Genomic DNA, 16,149 nt, shown 5'->3' on the forward strand with positions numbered 1-16,149 from the left:
CATACAGCTCCACTGAGACACCAGATCATGGCAGAAGACCTAAGAGCATCCATCCTACCCCACACAACAGGGGTGAAGTGTCTGAGGCCAGACTGGAGAAAAGGTTCTGCTTGGCTCAGCTCTGCTCAAACCCGCCAGGGCCTGGCACAACGTGGAGGGCACTGCAAGTGCAGGAAGGACTTGGTGACAGACACACATCCTGCCTGAGGTCTAGAGCTACCCACCTCAATGAAGAACCATTCGTTTGCAAATAATTTCAAGACATACCTTCATGGAGCTTACATTCCACTGTGGAACGCTAACAATATAGTTTGTGATAAGTAGTGATGAATAGAACTTCTAGTCCAGAACTGGGTCTTTCAGTAGATTAAGGATTGTCACATAGGGAGGCAGCAGCATTTCTCCAAAGAAGTGGCACCTGACCGTAAAACCAGAGCCGAGGGTAGAGTCCCGGGAAGGCTGAGTTCAGATTTCACCCCTATATAGAGACAGATTGAAAAGCAAGCGTGAACACAGAGGGGGCATCTTCCCAGCAAACCCCACACGCTGCCAACACAGAGACTTCCATTGGTCAAAATCCTTTCTGGACACAACTTGCTTTGCCATGGGGAGCTCTGCCGCCTGCAAGAAAACCCTCTCATCACCTGAATTCCCAAGTTGCCTTGCACTCTGGGAGGACTGGTAATCAGAATTCCCTTAATCCATACTTATCCCAGGCATCTGACCAGCAAGTGTCCCAAAGATTAACTATGTCTGACTATGCATGTCAATGAGGGAAAAAATTAATGCCTCGTTAAGATCCAAAGCAATGAAAATCCACAGCACCTAGACATTGAAAATTGGGCCAAATGACTGCACCCTCCCTTCAGTTCAGCTGTACATGTGACTCTGAGTGTGTTGACACAACTTTAGTGGTGAGACACAACGTGTTTGCTGCACAGACGTGGTTGCAAGCAAAACAATGAGCCGTAGTTTGTTGTATGTGTTAATGTGCTCATACATACACACGTATACACCACACGATGTGTGTGCACATGTATACGTTATGTTTTTCATACTTATATATATAGGGTGTGTGTCACAGGAACTCTTGTTGAAACAGAGAAGACAGAAGCAGACTTGTTCCAGCTGAGGAGGGGACAGAGGGCTGGGTGGTTTGCTCTTTATTTCCACTTCTTTTTCTGCTTTTTTTTTAAGAGATGGGGTCTCACTCTGTTGCCCAGGCTGGAGTGCAGTGGCACAATCATAGCTTATTGCAGCCTTGAACTCCTGGGCTCAAGCAATCCTCCTGTCTCAGTCTGCCAAGTTGCTGGGACTATGGGAGTATGCCTCTATGCTCAGCTAATTTAAAAAAAATTAATGGAGACAGGGTCTCATTATGTTGCCCAGGCTGGTCTCAAACTCCTGGCCTTTAGAGACCCTCCCCTCTCAGCCTTCCTAAGCATTGGGATTACAGCCATGAGCCACTGCCCCCAGCCTCCTTCTACTTCTAGTATGATGCTCTCTGAGTTCCCCCAAAGGGACCCCATGACTCCGGGATCAGAACACACAGACCCCTGACCATGCCAGTGGAGTCCACCTCCTGACCTGTGGAGGGGAAGGTGTCCAGTGCAGGGCTCTGTGGCCTGGAGAGTGGCCTGGGAAGACCCCACAGCTGTGGCAGAATCAAGTGTCACAAAGCCGTGGTGCTCCCCAGGTATCCGCAGTCCCTCAGTCGCCTCAACTCCTCAATGCACCTGCCCATCAGTCCTAAGGAGTACTGTGCCTAGTGGTGGAGGGCTCACTGCCCACTGACCCCAGCTTTCCTCTGGTGTTGAGAGGGAAGGTGTCTTCATGTTCTAATGCAGACAGACTTGGGAAAGGCTAGTCTGTTCAGACCCTGGGACCACCCCCATGGACCCAGAGACCGGTAGGCCGATTGGGTGAGAGAACCATGTGCAGAAATATGATTGCAGTTACAATATGGTGTCTGTTGTCCTCAGCCACTGCCTCTGACTCCCTCAAACACAAGGAGTGTAGTATAAGTCCCCATACTAGGAACTGGGAGAAAACTGGTGAGAAAATTCTGGCCCCTGGCCCCAGAAATTCTAAGGAAGTTAGACCATTAACCAAATACAGCATGATGGAATTGGGTGGAAAAAGAGCTCATGTTTGGAGATGCGACTGGGAGGTAAGGCATTCCAAGAAGGCTTCCTGGAGGAAGCGTCGTCTAAGCTGACACCTAAAACATGAGTAAGCATCAGATAAAGAAAGGATAGGTGAGGGAGAGAAGGGGAGAATAGAGCCAGAAAGGGGACCCGCAGGTTGGGAGCCTGATCTTGTCATTATCAATTAAGCCCCGCCCAAGCACATATGGAGCACATGTGGTTTACCTGGTACCTCACACAAATGAGAAGGGTAGCCCTGACCACCTACAGGGAGCTCCCAACCAGCTAAGGCAAATGCTTCCCTTAAAGAGAGAAGAGGCCAAGCGTGGTGGCTCACACCTGTAATCTCAGCACTTTGAGAGGCTGAGGCAGGTGGATCACCTGAGGAGTTCGATACCATCCTGGACAACATGGTGAAACCCCATCTCTACTAAAAATACAAAAATTAGCTGGGTGTGGTAGCATGTACCCGTAGTCTCAGCTACTCTCGAGGCTGAGGCAGGAGGATTGGTTGAACCTGGGAAGCAGAGGTTGCAGTGAGCTGAGATCGTGCCCCTGCACTCCAGCCTGGGCGACAGAGTAAGGCTCTGTCTCAAAACAACAAAATAACAACAAAGTGGGAGAAGAAGTAGGAGTGCTGTCTTTCTGCCTTGAAACTTCTCAAGAGCATGGATGAAGACGTCCTCTCCTTCGTTACCCACTCAAAACCAGAGGCGCCACCACCAACAACGCCTTCTTCGGCTGCACCTGGAGCCACTGCTGCTATTTTTCAAACATCTCTGTTGCCCTGAGAGAAGCCTAGGCAGCTGCTGGCTTTCCTGGGAGAGATCTGCTGGCTCCCGATCCACCACACCGACCATGCCTCCTCTTCCCCACCCAGACCTCCTCTAACCTTACTTGAGGATGGTGAGGAGCCAGCTAGAGGACTCTAAAGCAAGACCAGAAAGGGGCTGGCACCCCTGTTCTCTAGAATTGAGATCCTCCAGATAACACACAATGATCGTGGAAGCAACTGGCAAATTAAAGATGGTTGGTATTGATTCCAAAAATACTTCTGCTTTCAGCAAAATACATCTTTAATTACTTTTCTACTAGCTGTCATTTTTCATAAAGCAGTCTAGACGACTCGTGCCAAATCCTGCAAAGACCGTTTTCAATGAAATGCCTTTTCTTAATATCAAAGATCAGAGAGGGGTTGAAAAATCCCTTCGAAGTTTAACAAATGCCTAGAAAACTTGTCACACAGGCAGGATGGACGGATTCCTAGGCTCTCATTGTCGTAAACAAGTGGTGAAGACGCTACCTACAATTTTCTTTTTCCATCTTCTCATCTCTTGTGAGCTCTTCCATGTGATGGTCTGGGCAAAATATATACATATCTATGCAAATAGCATGCATGTTATTTTTGCTTTTTCGCTTTTGCTGGTAATGTATTATCCATAGATTGAAACTCCCTTCTCCCCCAAGCAGTTTAATACAAAGACCAAGATAACACCTCTGCATGTACACATATGATTGCAGAAAACGTATAATACTGAACCAGTTCTTTTTTTATCCTTATTTATGAGAAGTTAGCTGAAACACAGCAAGGCAAAGAAAATAATTTGAACACATTCTCCCCTATGAGTTTGATTAGAAATGACAAAGACAAGTTGAGAATCAGGGAAAGGAACTGTAGCAAAAATGCGGATTTAGCTCTCAGCATCAGAATCACTGTCCAACTCTAAAATTGATATAATTGACTGTTAATTAATTCCCTTGATATTTTCATTAACACTTGGGAGCAACAAGTATTCTATGTACCATTTCTGAATTATTCACGAGGTCCTCGGATTTCCCAGCAAAGGTGACACATGATTGATGCCACTCTCAAGAAAGGAGTTAAACTCAAGGTTTCTTTCCATCTGGCTGCACCTTAGTAGGTAGAGGATTGGCGACAAAAGGGAGGGGTGCAGTCCATAGGGCAGAGGTGTCCGAAGTGAGGCTGCAGCTCCCTGCCCCAATCCCCTTCTTTGCTCCTTGCTTCCACAGCCACTCAGCACTCTGGGTGGTAGGTCTGGGCTCCCATCCTTAAATCTTCAGGATCCAGGACCTCCAACGATTACAAAGATTGACAAGAAATCCTCACCAAATTATGGCCGCAAAACGCATCAAAACCACCACAACTTCTAAATGTTAAAAGCTTAGAAACTCAAGTCTGGGAAAAGAGAGAAGTAAGATAAAGTCGAGCATTGAGATTTCAGAACTCTCAGGGCAGCCCAGCTGCTCAGGACACAGACCAAATATCCTTGCAGTGTGGACAGGAGTTCTCCCTGAAGCCATCATCCTCTCTGGCCACTCCCTGTCTCGGCCCCTCTTGCATCTTCCATAGGCACCAGCCTAAGAGGCTCACTGGCCTAGCCCACCACGTGAGTGTGGTGTGTGTGTGTGTGTTCAGCCCTCTCTCACCCGCATCCACTTTTCAACCCCTGCTGCCTGTGAGCTCCTAGGGAACCCTCTGCCTCACTTGAATGAACATTAAGGGGCCAAGGCATGATTGTGTATAATTCTAATTGTTCGGTCCACTTCCATGAACATGTTACACCTCTGGCCAAGGTGAACCGTTTGTTCCTTATTTTTGGGAGCAGTAAAAGCATGGGTGACCAGGGAATGGAGCTGGCCTTCCAGACCTGAACACAGCTTCCAGGAGGCAGATTAAGGGCCAGTGAGTGCCAGGTGGACAACCACATTATCTCACTTCAGCCTGACAATTCTGCTTTGTGTATGGACCACTGAAGACACCCCAGCTTCCAGCAGACAATGTCTAATTTCCCTCAGCAAGTCATCCAGGGTCCCTGGGCCTGCCTCAGGCTCCCAGAACCCAGGACTTAGGTTCCTATACAAATCAACTCCAACTGCCAAGGATGGCATGGGGCATCACCGGCAAGACCACCCCCCATTGTCTGTCCATTTCCTTTAATTGAAACAAAGATACTTATTTGCAACGGGAAACCTAGGCCAACAACCTCCTATGTCTGGCCATTTCAAACAAAAAGGCATATTATTCTCTGCCCTATAAAAAATAATACAAATTGTTTTAAAGGCAAAATAAAGGTCATGGGGATATGAGAATGATTGATAGGGTCATGACCTTCAATATGTTGACATCCCTTCAAAAGAGTTCCAGTTGGGATTTAGGGTAGACACCTAGTCTATGCTCCTCCATGCTTGGAGACCCAAATTCACCAGTAAAATAGGGGTTGAACCCTTCAAACTGGTGGATGGTCTGACTGCAGAGTCCCTGCCTAGAACCTTCTTGGAGCTCCCTGTATTAGTCTGTTTTCATGCTGCCGATAAAGACATACCCAGACCAGGTAATTTATAAAGAAAAAGATGTTTAATGGACTCACAGGTCCACATGGCTGGGAGGCCTGACAATCATGGTGGAAAAAAGCACGTCTAACAAGGCAGCAGGTAAGAGAGAATGCAGGCCATGTGAAAACAGAAACTCCTTATGAAACCATCAGACCTGGTGGGACTTATTCACTACCACGAGAACAGTGTGGAGGAAACCTCCCATGTGATTCAATTATCTCCCACAGGGTCCCTCCCACAACACGTGGGAATTATGGGAGCTACAATTCAAGATGAGATTTAGATGGTGACACAGCCAACCACATCACCCCTGGAAAGGCAACGAATTCAGAGAGGGCCCCAGCATCTCTTCCCCTCGTGACACTTCCCAGACAATGGGTTCTAGAGAAGGAAGGCGGAAGGGTAGGACTGTTTCACTAGAAAAAGAAATCATATTCTCTGATCTCGGTTGTTTATTGGAACTTTAAAAATCAGTTTAAAAAAAAAAAGACTCAACAAAATAAACTGAATAAAGTCAAATGAAATTCAGTTCAAGCTTAGGAAGTGCTTGTGAGTAAACGTCGTCAACCCTCCTTTGACAAGAGGCTTTCCATCACCCGGCAGCCCTGGTGGTGGCCTCGGGATGGTGACCAGATTTTCAGCTGACAGACGAGGGACGGATCTGCTTGTTGAGAAGCCAGCGAATTGCCCTCGAGTTGTTTGTAATGACAGGTGACAAAGAATGGCTGCTCAGAGTGATCTCTTGTTTTACAAGCTCAGCATCAGGAGAGAGCCTGGTCCTGGAGCCCACTTGGGGGAATGGCCCTAACTGGACGCAGCCTCCTTGGGCCACACTCCACCTTCGGCAATTTACACACCGGGCCAGTTCGCTCCCTGTCATCTGCGTTCCAATAAATACCATACTAAAAATGATAAATCCTTCCTGCCTTGTGACTCACCACACTCCCTGCTCTGAGATTTCTGTCTTTTATTGTCGCTCTGAAACCGTTTCCAATCATTTTTTGCATTTGATCTTGATTGTCTTAAAAAATTAATCAGACACATGTTCACTATGTTTTTTATCCAACTGTCTCCAGAATGTTTTTTGACAATTTAGAAAAATGTTTTGAAAAATAGTAAAGGGAAATATTTAAGTAATTATGATCCTCACATTGCGAGGCCAAGTGAAGTAAACTAATGCAATGGAAACATGTTTTACAGATTTGTTTAATTATTTTTAAGTACAATGAAACTGCATTGCTCTGAGGCAAAGATTTATAATCTGACACATCTCTTTAGGGACTGCATGCCTCACCAAAGGGACAATGGCTGGGCCAAGGAGCTGCTTGGGTTGGATCAGAGCCGTCCCCACCCTATAACTTCCATCAGCCCTCCCTGAGCCTCCTTAAATAAACATACAATCAAAGTCAAAACCATATGCTTGTTGTGCAGAAGCATCTTGAAGATGTCTCAGAACCAGATTGTCATCCCAAGGACCTCCCAAACAGAAGTCCTGGTGCTGCCATTGCAAAGGTGGAGCTGTGTTTATGGTTTGCTTGTGCCCTTCCAAAGAACCAGCGCACCTCAGAGCAAGCAGCCCCACCACGAGCTCATGCCACCCTGTCTTTGGGGAAGGGACATAATGAGGGTACAAAACAACGAGGCTACAGCAAAGGCTGCATTTCACCAGATCCTAGAACCCAAGTGGGGAACAAAGAGGCTTGTTCTTTCTCAGGATTGTACTTGGAGCGTTTACCAAATGGATTTAAGAAGACAGAAGGACTCACATAATGAAAGACTCACTTCCTATTATCTAACTGGTGTGCTATAATCCAATTCTGACACTAATTGCCTGGAGTTAGTGCAGACCCCACAGGCTAAAGACACAGTTCCCAATAAGACTGCCCTCACTTTAGATACATGCTGCAAATTCAGAGGTCCCCAGGGCACCCACACTTCTGACCAACTGGTACCAAGTCTGAAGGAGACCTACAACTCCCCTCAGATTCAGTAACTCTCTAGAATTACTCCCAGAACTTAAGAAATCACTATGCTTATGATTATGTTTTATTACAAAGGATAATGACCAGGACCAGACCAATAAAGAGATACATGAGTGACATCTTGGATAGTCCCAAGCACAGTTTCCAGACCCACTCCCCATGGAATTGGGCAGTATCACCCTCCTAATATATCAATGTGTTCACTAGCTGGGAAGCACCACTGAGCTTCTGTGTCCGGAGTTTTTATTGGGGTTTCATAATGTAGGTCTGATGGATTCAATCATTGACCAGGTGATTGAACTCAATCTTCAGCCCCTCCCTGGAGGCTCAGGTGGCTCAAAGACCATGATGGGCCTTTCTGGTGACTGATCAGCCCCTATCCTGAATCATTTCATTGGTATAAACTCCAGTGAGATCCAAGAGCTCAACAGAGGCCCATCAAATTCTCTATTATGCAACAACTTCAAGCCTGAGATTCCCAGGGGTGTCACTGCTTCTTGTAGATCTGACTACTCTTGACTCAAATTTCCACCCTCCCCCCATTTTCCCAGTCTCTGAAAGTCCAAAACACACTCCACAATCTGTGGGAGCTTCCAGAGGCTTACCCTCTCCTCTGTCCTGTGCTAACTTCCTGTTTCTGTTTGAGTAAAACCTGAGTTGAAACATGACTTCATGTATGGTTTCCACTTCCACTCCACTCACACTAGGCGTTTTATCAGTTCAATCGTATTTACTGAGGACTCAGGGTCATGGTGAGGGATTATTACAAGCAGCACCTTGTCTTCAACATTCATCCCATTCCATTCACTGCATTTGCTCTAGGGGGCACAGCCGTTTTCCTTGCACCACTTAGAGCAGCTGAACCGCCATCTCTGATTCTCTGCAGGCCTTTGGGGTCTTGCCCTTGAGGCCACACAGCTAATCAATATTTGTATTCTAATTAAATAGAGTTCTCTCCTTTAGACAGAATGCTTCTGAACTCTCTCACTCCACTTCTTACATGTCTCTCATGACAGCCTTTACATTGCAACTGGATACATAAACAACCTGCATTTGGGGCCTGCCACCCAAGAAGAGGATAAGTGTATGACAGAAGCAGGTATGTTACTGGTCACGTGTTTGGCCACTGCTCTTTTTATGAGCCTGAATGTGAGAGATGGTGAGCACCCTGAGTGAACTTCAGGCCAGAGACAAGCTCTTAGAACTGTTGGTTTGTGGGCTGCATGCATGCAGCCCTGCCAGATGGAGAAGCCCTGGGGATGAGGAGAAGCAGCTCAAGAGGCCATGTTCAAGTCCAGAGAGTTGGTCTGCAAGCCTCACCAGGTCTGGGCAAGTTCCCCCACAGGCTTCTTCAGACCTTTAATGCCACTGCTCACTGCAGGACCTGGAAAACACTGACATCTCCTCCTCCCCTCCTACTTTTCTCCCCCTAGAGGGCCCTCAGGCATGCGCATGGGTCCCCAGGCTCTGCATGGAGCAAGGCAGGCCAGGACCTCCCCTTCCTGGGTCCAGGCTACTCTCCCCTAGGGCCTCAAACTTGCTTTCCTGCTCCCAAGGGACTGCCCATTGCAGGGTGACCTCCAGAGACTCAGCAAACTTACGAGGGGGAAAAACACAGCCTGATACTTTGAGAAATGTACTCCAGAGCCTTTTTGACTTCTAAGGTTTTATTACTGTTTCTGTCACTTCAACAGGTTTCAAAGCTGCAGCTCTAGAACAAGGTGCTACCAAGGAGTTCATTTATGGTAACACCAATGATGATAATGACTCCATCATTGGAGCCCCAGCTCAGCTGCTAAGGATGAAGCTCTGTACCAGGCCTTTTACCTCCACTATATCATTTCATCTTTGCAATAGGTCTCCAAGGTCAGGGGCAAGGGGGTAGAAAGCTAACCCAATTTACAGTGGAGAAACTGAGGTTTGGAGAGGACTAGCAGTTCTCCAGAGGCCCATAGCCTCTTAGCTGCAAATCTTTGGAGCTTTCATTTAACTACTGGAGGCTCTTTGAGCTGGGGGAGTCTGCAGGGGATTTCTGGTAGACCCTCCCTCGGCTAGGCAGGGAAAGAATCCTGTACTTGAGTCTCATGGGGGCGATTTTCTTCATCCCGTAGAATAGCAGCTAAGCCTGGTGGATCAGTGGCTTTGCAACTCCCCAGCACCAAAGGAACAAGATTATCCCAGGACAGCTTCCCATCTCCTGGGCTGTCCAGACCCAGCTTTGTCCACAGAAGCTCACAGAAGCACCTGCGTGGCAGAAGGACAACAGTGTAGACAGTGCGAGGAGAAAGTGGAGGTCTGCATTTCGAGGCTGCTAGTTTTATTGAATTAGGTTATGACTGATTCTAGGACAGTTGGATGGCTTTGGGGCGGAGGGATATTTTCATAATTCTCATTTCCTTCCTCCCTTCCCTTCCCTTACCCTTTCCTTCCCTCCCTCTTCTCTTTCTTTCTTTCTTTCTATTTCTTTCTTCTTTCTTTCATCTTTCTTTCTTTCTTTCTTTCTTTCTTTCTTTCTTTCTTTCTTTCTTTCTTTCTTTCTTTCTTCTTTCTCTTTCCTTTTTTCTTTTTTTGACAGTCTTGCTCTGTCGCCCAGGCTGGAGTGCAGTGGCACAATTTAGGCTCACTGCAACCTCTGCCTCTCATGTTCAAGTAATTATCATGCCTCAGCTTCCCAGGCTCGGATTACAGGCATGCCCCAACACACCTGGCTAATTTTTGTATTTTTAGTAGAGATGGGGTTTCACCATGTTGGCCAGGCTGGTCTTGAACTCCTGACCTCACCTGATCTGCCCACCTTGGCCTACCAAAGTGCTGGGATTACAGGCGTGAGTCACCGCACCCACCCTCATGTTTTTCTTTTTGAGATCTTAAGTAAACAGAAGAGAAGCAGGTCCCTGCAGACCATTCAGCGTGATTCTGTCGGGCACCTGGAATAAAGGACCAAGGGACGGAAGCCCAAGGCCCACGGAAGGAAATCCGAGACTGCCCTCATGAAAAAGAGGACTCTAGCAGACCCCAGTGGCTCTAGAGGCCAGTCCAGTTGACCCCATATGGTCAGTGAGCTCTTAAGACCCTCGTTCCCCTTCCCACCCCGCCCCGAGTCCCCATCAGTACACTTTGTACTTGGGTGCTTCATAGGGAGTTCCTGCTTTCTACAAAGCACATCAAAGGCCTGGGAAAGAGCCTTTGTTCCGCCTCAGTCCCAAAGGAAAATAGTGTTGCAAGGGATTTCCCTGTATATGATAATGGTTAACACAAACAGAAATGATCTCAGCCACTGTGGAGTCTACAGTCTAGTAGAAAAGACAAATACCCACCCGTCCATGCCCACACACACACACGCAACTTAAATAAGCTAGGTTACACCTGTGATGTGTGCTATGAAGGAAATAACACGTGTTGCCAGGCCGAGAGGGAGAGGGTGTGAAGTGAGTTTGTAGACCCAGGCAGGAACCAGGTTCTAGAGGCCTTTACAGAATGCAGTGAGAAGCTTGGACGTCACTCAGTGTGTAGCAGGAAGGTGCTGACGGATTTAAATAGGGAATAGCCTGATTCAATTGATGATTACAGAACAGCCCTCTGGCTGCTGAATGGAAAATAGATTGAGTCACGCCAGTATGGTGGAGAACACCTGCTATAGTGACAGGGCAAAGTGTAATAGGGTCTGAGGCAGGATGGGAGCAACTAAGATGGGGAGAAGTAGAGACGTTCAAGACGAGTTTTTAAGACAGAAGAGGGAAGACTTGCCGAGGAGTTAGATGTGGGAGTAAGAAAAAGGAAAAGCTCAAGGACATCTGGTTTAACCAACAGGGTGGATGATGGTGATGGCTACTGAGATGAAAAGCTGTAGGGGAATTGTAGGGGAATATGTTAATTTGTATTGCTGCAAAGCAATTTATCACAAATCTCATGACTTAAAGCAACACAGATGTATGAGCTCACAGTTTCTATCGGTCAGTGTCCGGGCACAGGATCTCATGGAGCTTCCGTCAGGGTGTCAACCAAGCTGTGGTTGTCATCTGGAGAGTGGAGTTCTCTTCTAAGCTCACTGGGTGTTGTCAGAGTTCGGCTTCTTGCGGCTGTAGGACTGAAGTCTCGATCTGATTACTGCTCATGGCCAGAGATCATGCTCAGCTCCTCGAGGCCACTCCTGGAGCCTCATCAACAGCAACAAAGAACCTCCTTTAAGTTTTTCTAAACTCCTCTTCTGCCACCAACTGGAGAAATCTCTCTCCTTTTACAGTTCTCACCGGATTAAGTTAGTCCCACCTGAATAATCTCCCTTTATGAAACTCGACTGTGCTATATAGCATAACCTAATCATGAAAATAACATCCCTGGCACTCAGAGACCCAGGGATCATATAGGACATGTGCACGAGAGGAGTGAGAAACTTTGGGGATGGCTTAGAATTCTACCGGTCACATGGGAGTGGTTGGGGCGGGATTATTAGTTATGAGTTCAGATTCGGATATGTTAATCTTGATAGGATTGCGGCACAGCCAGAGTGAAATAAGAAAAATCGAGGCTGGATACACAAGCCAGATCTGGACTAAAACTATACATTGGGGAGAAGTCATTATGTTAAAGCTGGGATAATGGGTGGGATTACCTGAGAGAGAGTGTGGATAGGACTGAGCTCTTAGGAACCCAACATTTGGAAGTTGAGTGGAAAAGGGGGATTGAACCAACATGGAGTGGGTGAGGGAACGTGCATGTGCATCAAGGTGGGAGTAACGATCTCCATCTAAGGAAACACACAAATGACATCCATTGGATTGATGGATATCGTGGAGGTCATTGGGGACCTTCACCAAATGAATATTTGACAGTGTGGGGGGATGGAAACTGAATTAGAGTGGGCTGAAGAGTGAAGGTGCTCATAGGTAATGGGAATGTTCAGGAGGCGTAGAGTATCTGCACTGCAAGGTGCCAGGGTGGTTCACAGATGAGGTCATGGCCTTGAGAACATTAGAGGGATGAGATTGAGGGTGCATGGGGAAGGATCGGCCTTAGGAAGAAGGATGCTTCCTCTCTGTAGAGTCCCATCAGTGCGGAGGCCAAGCTGGGGCGCCATCTGGTGGCGGGGGGAAGAAAATGACAATCCTTACAAGACCTCTGCTTTTCTTGGCGCCAGTTGAGGTCAACTTTGATTGGCTGTGCAGGAAGGGTTGGGAGCAGGTGGGAGGGGTGGGAACAGGTGGGAGGGGTGGTAGCAAGCCAGAGGTTAGGGGAGAGGGCTTCAAGTGGAATTGTTGAGAGTAGGAACAGTTTTTCTGGGAGAAACTGGACTGCAGACATGCATGAGGTTGAAGCTGAGAACTCATGAGAGGAAGCCTTCTTAACCAGTCTTCTGGCCACAGGCAGGGTCCTCCGATGGACCCTGAAGACCTCTTTTACCCACCAGCTGTACTCTCCATGGCAGAGCTTACCATGCCCCAGTGTGAGTACATTCTTCCTTCTCATCTCCCCGTATGACTGGGAGCTCCTGGAGCAAGGAACTCTGTATCTTCCACCCAGGGTAGACTGCTGCATCTGACCACACCAGTTGCCAGTTAAATGTGTCCTGAACTGAATTAAGGAATTCAGTTCTCCCCAAGGGGAGAACGGATGCTGATGGTGGTGGACGGGTCCAGAACTTGCCAGTGAAGCCTGGCCCCGTCGTAGCTTTCCTTTGGCCAGCCAGAGCAGGACAGACTGTCCTAGTGCCTTCAAAGGGATACTGCCTCTGTTAGTGGTATGCTGGGATGTAATCCTAATTTTCAGATCCACACATTCTGTGTGTGGATTCATAGTTTTGTACTGAAGCCCAAATGAGCAGAAATACCCAGGGGGGATATCTAAAATATAAGCTTATTATTAAGAGTAAATAAACCCACACAAACCCCGCACCAACCGGCTGTCTCTCTAAGACAGTGGGAAGCAGGATGGCTTGGGAAGGAGCCACAGCTGAGCCTTCTTCATGAGCTGCGCCATACAGCACTGCTATTTCCCAAGGTTGGCAAGCCGTCCATGGGTCCCGCCACCTGATGGCCATCCGCACAGGACCCCAGTGCCCCGTTCTGCTGCTCTGTGACCATCTAGACATAGTTTCCACCAACATCAGCTTGTTTCCTTAGCACAGGCTCCTTCAGACCCCCTAGTCTGCAGCAGAGCTGCACCATCCAGCTCTAAGTGAAGGGATCCCTTTATCTGGGGTAGAAGAGACAGAAGGAGAAGGGGACCTGAGGAGATGTATGGAGCAGACACAGAGAGACAGATCAAGACAGCAAACAACTGAGCAATATGAGAAAGCTCCAAGCTGGGCAAGAAAGACCTGAGTTCTCCTGCTGGATCCACACTTTCTATGCACCATGAGCAAATCACTAAGTCGCTTCCTCCCTCTGAACTTCAGCTACCCCAATCAGATGAAGATTAAGGCTCCTTGTAGCTCTAACAGCTATCACACGGGGGAGAGGCAGGTCGTAGATTAAGAGAGCAAAGGGACAGAGACAGAGACCAGGGTCAATGAAGACGGCAATTCGTGCTGTAAATGCCCATGCCCTGTCATGCTAGAAAAGGCAGATGCTCACTTACTCCGACCAGAGCAACTCCAGTATCAAGGAAGAAGACACCTCCATTCCATCTGTTTCAAACAATAAGAACGTTTATGGCCGATAAAACAAGAAGTCCAGAAACAGCCAGGATGCTGGAGTTTATGATTTTATAACTCAGGGAGTCCTCATTGCCCAGGGACCTTTCATCTCGCCATTCTGTCCTCCCAGTGCACACAGACTTTGGCATCAAGATCACTTTCCTCCAGTCTCAAGATGGCTCTCAACCTACAAAAGTCACACCTAGAAATAATAAGGTCCAGAAGAAGAAAGGGTTTGCCTCTCTCTTATATCTCCCTGTAGAAGCGGAGGGACTTTTGTAGAAGCCCTTTATCTTCCTCCCTGTTCCTGGCTGACTTAAGTCTCACTGGCCAGAAGAAAGACCTATTTTCTTTGTATGCCAATCAGTGTCTTGTGACCTGAGGTTGATTTTCATGATTGGTTTACACTTATCAAATCAGAGAGAATGGATGGTGAGGAGTTCATCATCAAGACCCCTACAGGACTACATTCGCAGCAGAGCATTTTTGGACTAAGAAGGGGTAACTTGGTGAGATCTGGGGTGATATCTGAGCAGGCAGTAGCCTTTGCTGGTAAGGCAATGTTTTGTAACCAATGCAGCTCCTGGAAGCCTTCTTTGGCTGGGGGCTTTCTGAACGCTGAACGACCCTGGGAACTCCCGTCTTCTTCCCAGACCTCAGTTTCCTCTCTAAGCAAGAAGGCATAAGCAAGGGTATCTCAAGGTTGATAAAATCAGATATGAAGTTTGTGGCTGAAGTATGCATCCTCATTTATGATCATCAGAACAGTCCAAAAAAAAAAAAAAAAGAAAGAAACTTTATGTAGATTTTAAGGATATAAGGAAGAACACAGGTGATACAAGAAGGAAAATTACCCACACCTCACTTCATTTTGCTTCATTAGGGTTATTTATACACAAGAACGACCAGGAAAAGGCAGGCCAGTGTCAATGGTGGGTGCGGGGCCCTAAATTCATCTAGAGCCTTGCCCATAAGAGGTAGGAGAGGGAGGCAAGACTGACCTGGGTAATGGAAGGAAATGTATTGGCTCATGTGACCACGGGGTGTGGCAGTCAGGGGAGCATGGTTCCTCTAAGGGAAATTCAGGATTCTGTGTCCTAAAGAAAGATACTATGTGTGAGATGGGAGGAAAACCATCTATGGACATTCATGTAATGGGACTTTAATTGTTCCAAACATTTAATATCCCCCAGGCCATGGTGTGCTTAGGCACAATTTTGCACCCCACTTCCCAGCTTCTCAAGAGAAGAAACATGCTAGATACTGACCTCTCTTAAGAGACCGATGGGGAGGCCGCCTGGACAATAATAAGAGTGATGTCTGAGGCCAATCCTCCTGTTAAAGACCCATGAGAGGCCAGCAGCCCTCATGTTTTCTGTAATTCTCCCATGAGAATTCTCAAAGAGGAGATTTAGACCCAATAACAGATGAAAACCGCCCTAGCAGTGTGGCGAGTTGAAGATGAACATGTGCAAACATAAGTTCATGGTCGGGTTCTGTCTGCCCCACCCCAACCCGCACCCCAGGGCATGAGGCCAGGCTGCCCCCACCCCAACCAGGGCACTTCCTACCCCTTAAGGGTGAATGAGACCCGTGCATATGGAGTGAGGGGTAGCTGGCATCAGGCCACCCAGAGGGGAGAGCCTCTTTCTTCAGGCTCCTTACTAAGCCTTGCCTTGGCCACAGCTGGACTCCTGGGACCAGGACGAGGTCTGGCAAAGTGGCAATGCACATGGGGGCTGGGTGTGGAGAGGAAGGACACAGAACGCTTTGTAAGCACATCTGGGCTGCTCTGCAGGAAGAAGCTGCTGAGAGAATGTTTGCCAATAAAGAAAGTCGCACAGCCTAATAACAATCAGATGGCTCCTCCAGTCCATCCCCGTCCTGGCTGCGCTTTGCAGGATGTACCTAGGCGGGGCCAGGCAGCTCTTCCCCTGGGGGACCCAATACAGTGGAGTCTTGTGGCTCCTTCCATCAGCTGAGAGCCAAGAAGTCTCTGTCCCTCCTGTGCTTCAGCCCAAGTCATTCAAAG

The 16,149-nt window shown here is 47.7% G+C and overlaps 1 long non-coding RNA gene across 1 annotated transcript in view; it reads right to left on the reverse strand.

Annotated features, from left to right (window-relative positions):
• Positions 1-282: 282 nt before the first annotated feature.
• LOC135276652 (uncharacterized) overlaps positions 283-16,149 on the reverse strand; it is a 65,444-nt gene continuing 49,577 nt past the window's right edge. Inside the window, exon 3 of the long non-coding RNA XR_010344188.1 lies at positions 283-478. This is a non-coding gene — a long non-coding RNA (uncharacterized LOC135276652). The remainder of the gene's footprint in view (positions 479-16,149) is intronic.

Source organism: Aotus nancymaae, unplaced genomic scaffold (genome assembly GCF_030222135.1).
Source record: "Aotus nancymaae isolate 86718 unplaced genomic scaffold, 86718_ANA_hifiasm-v0.15.2.pri h1tg000028l, whole genome shotgun sequence".
Classification (NCBI taxonomy): Eukaryota; Metazoa; Chordata; class Mammalia; order Primates; family Aotidae; genus Aotus; species Aotus nancymaae.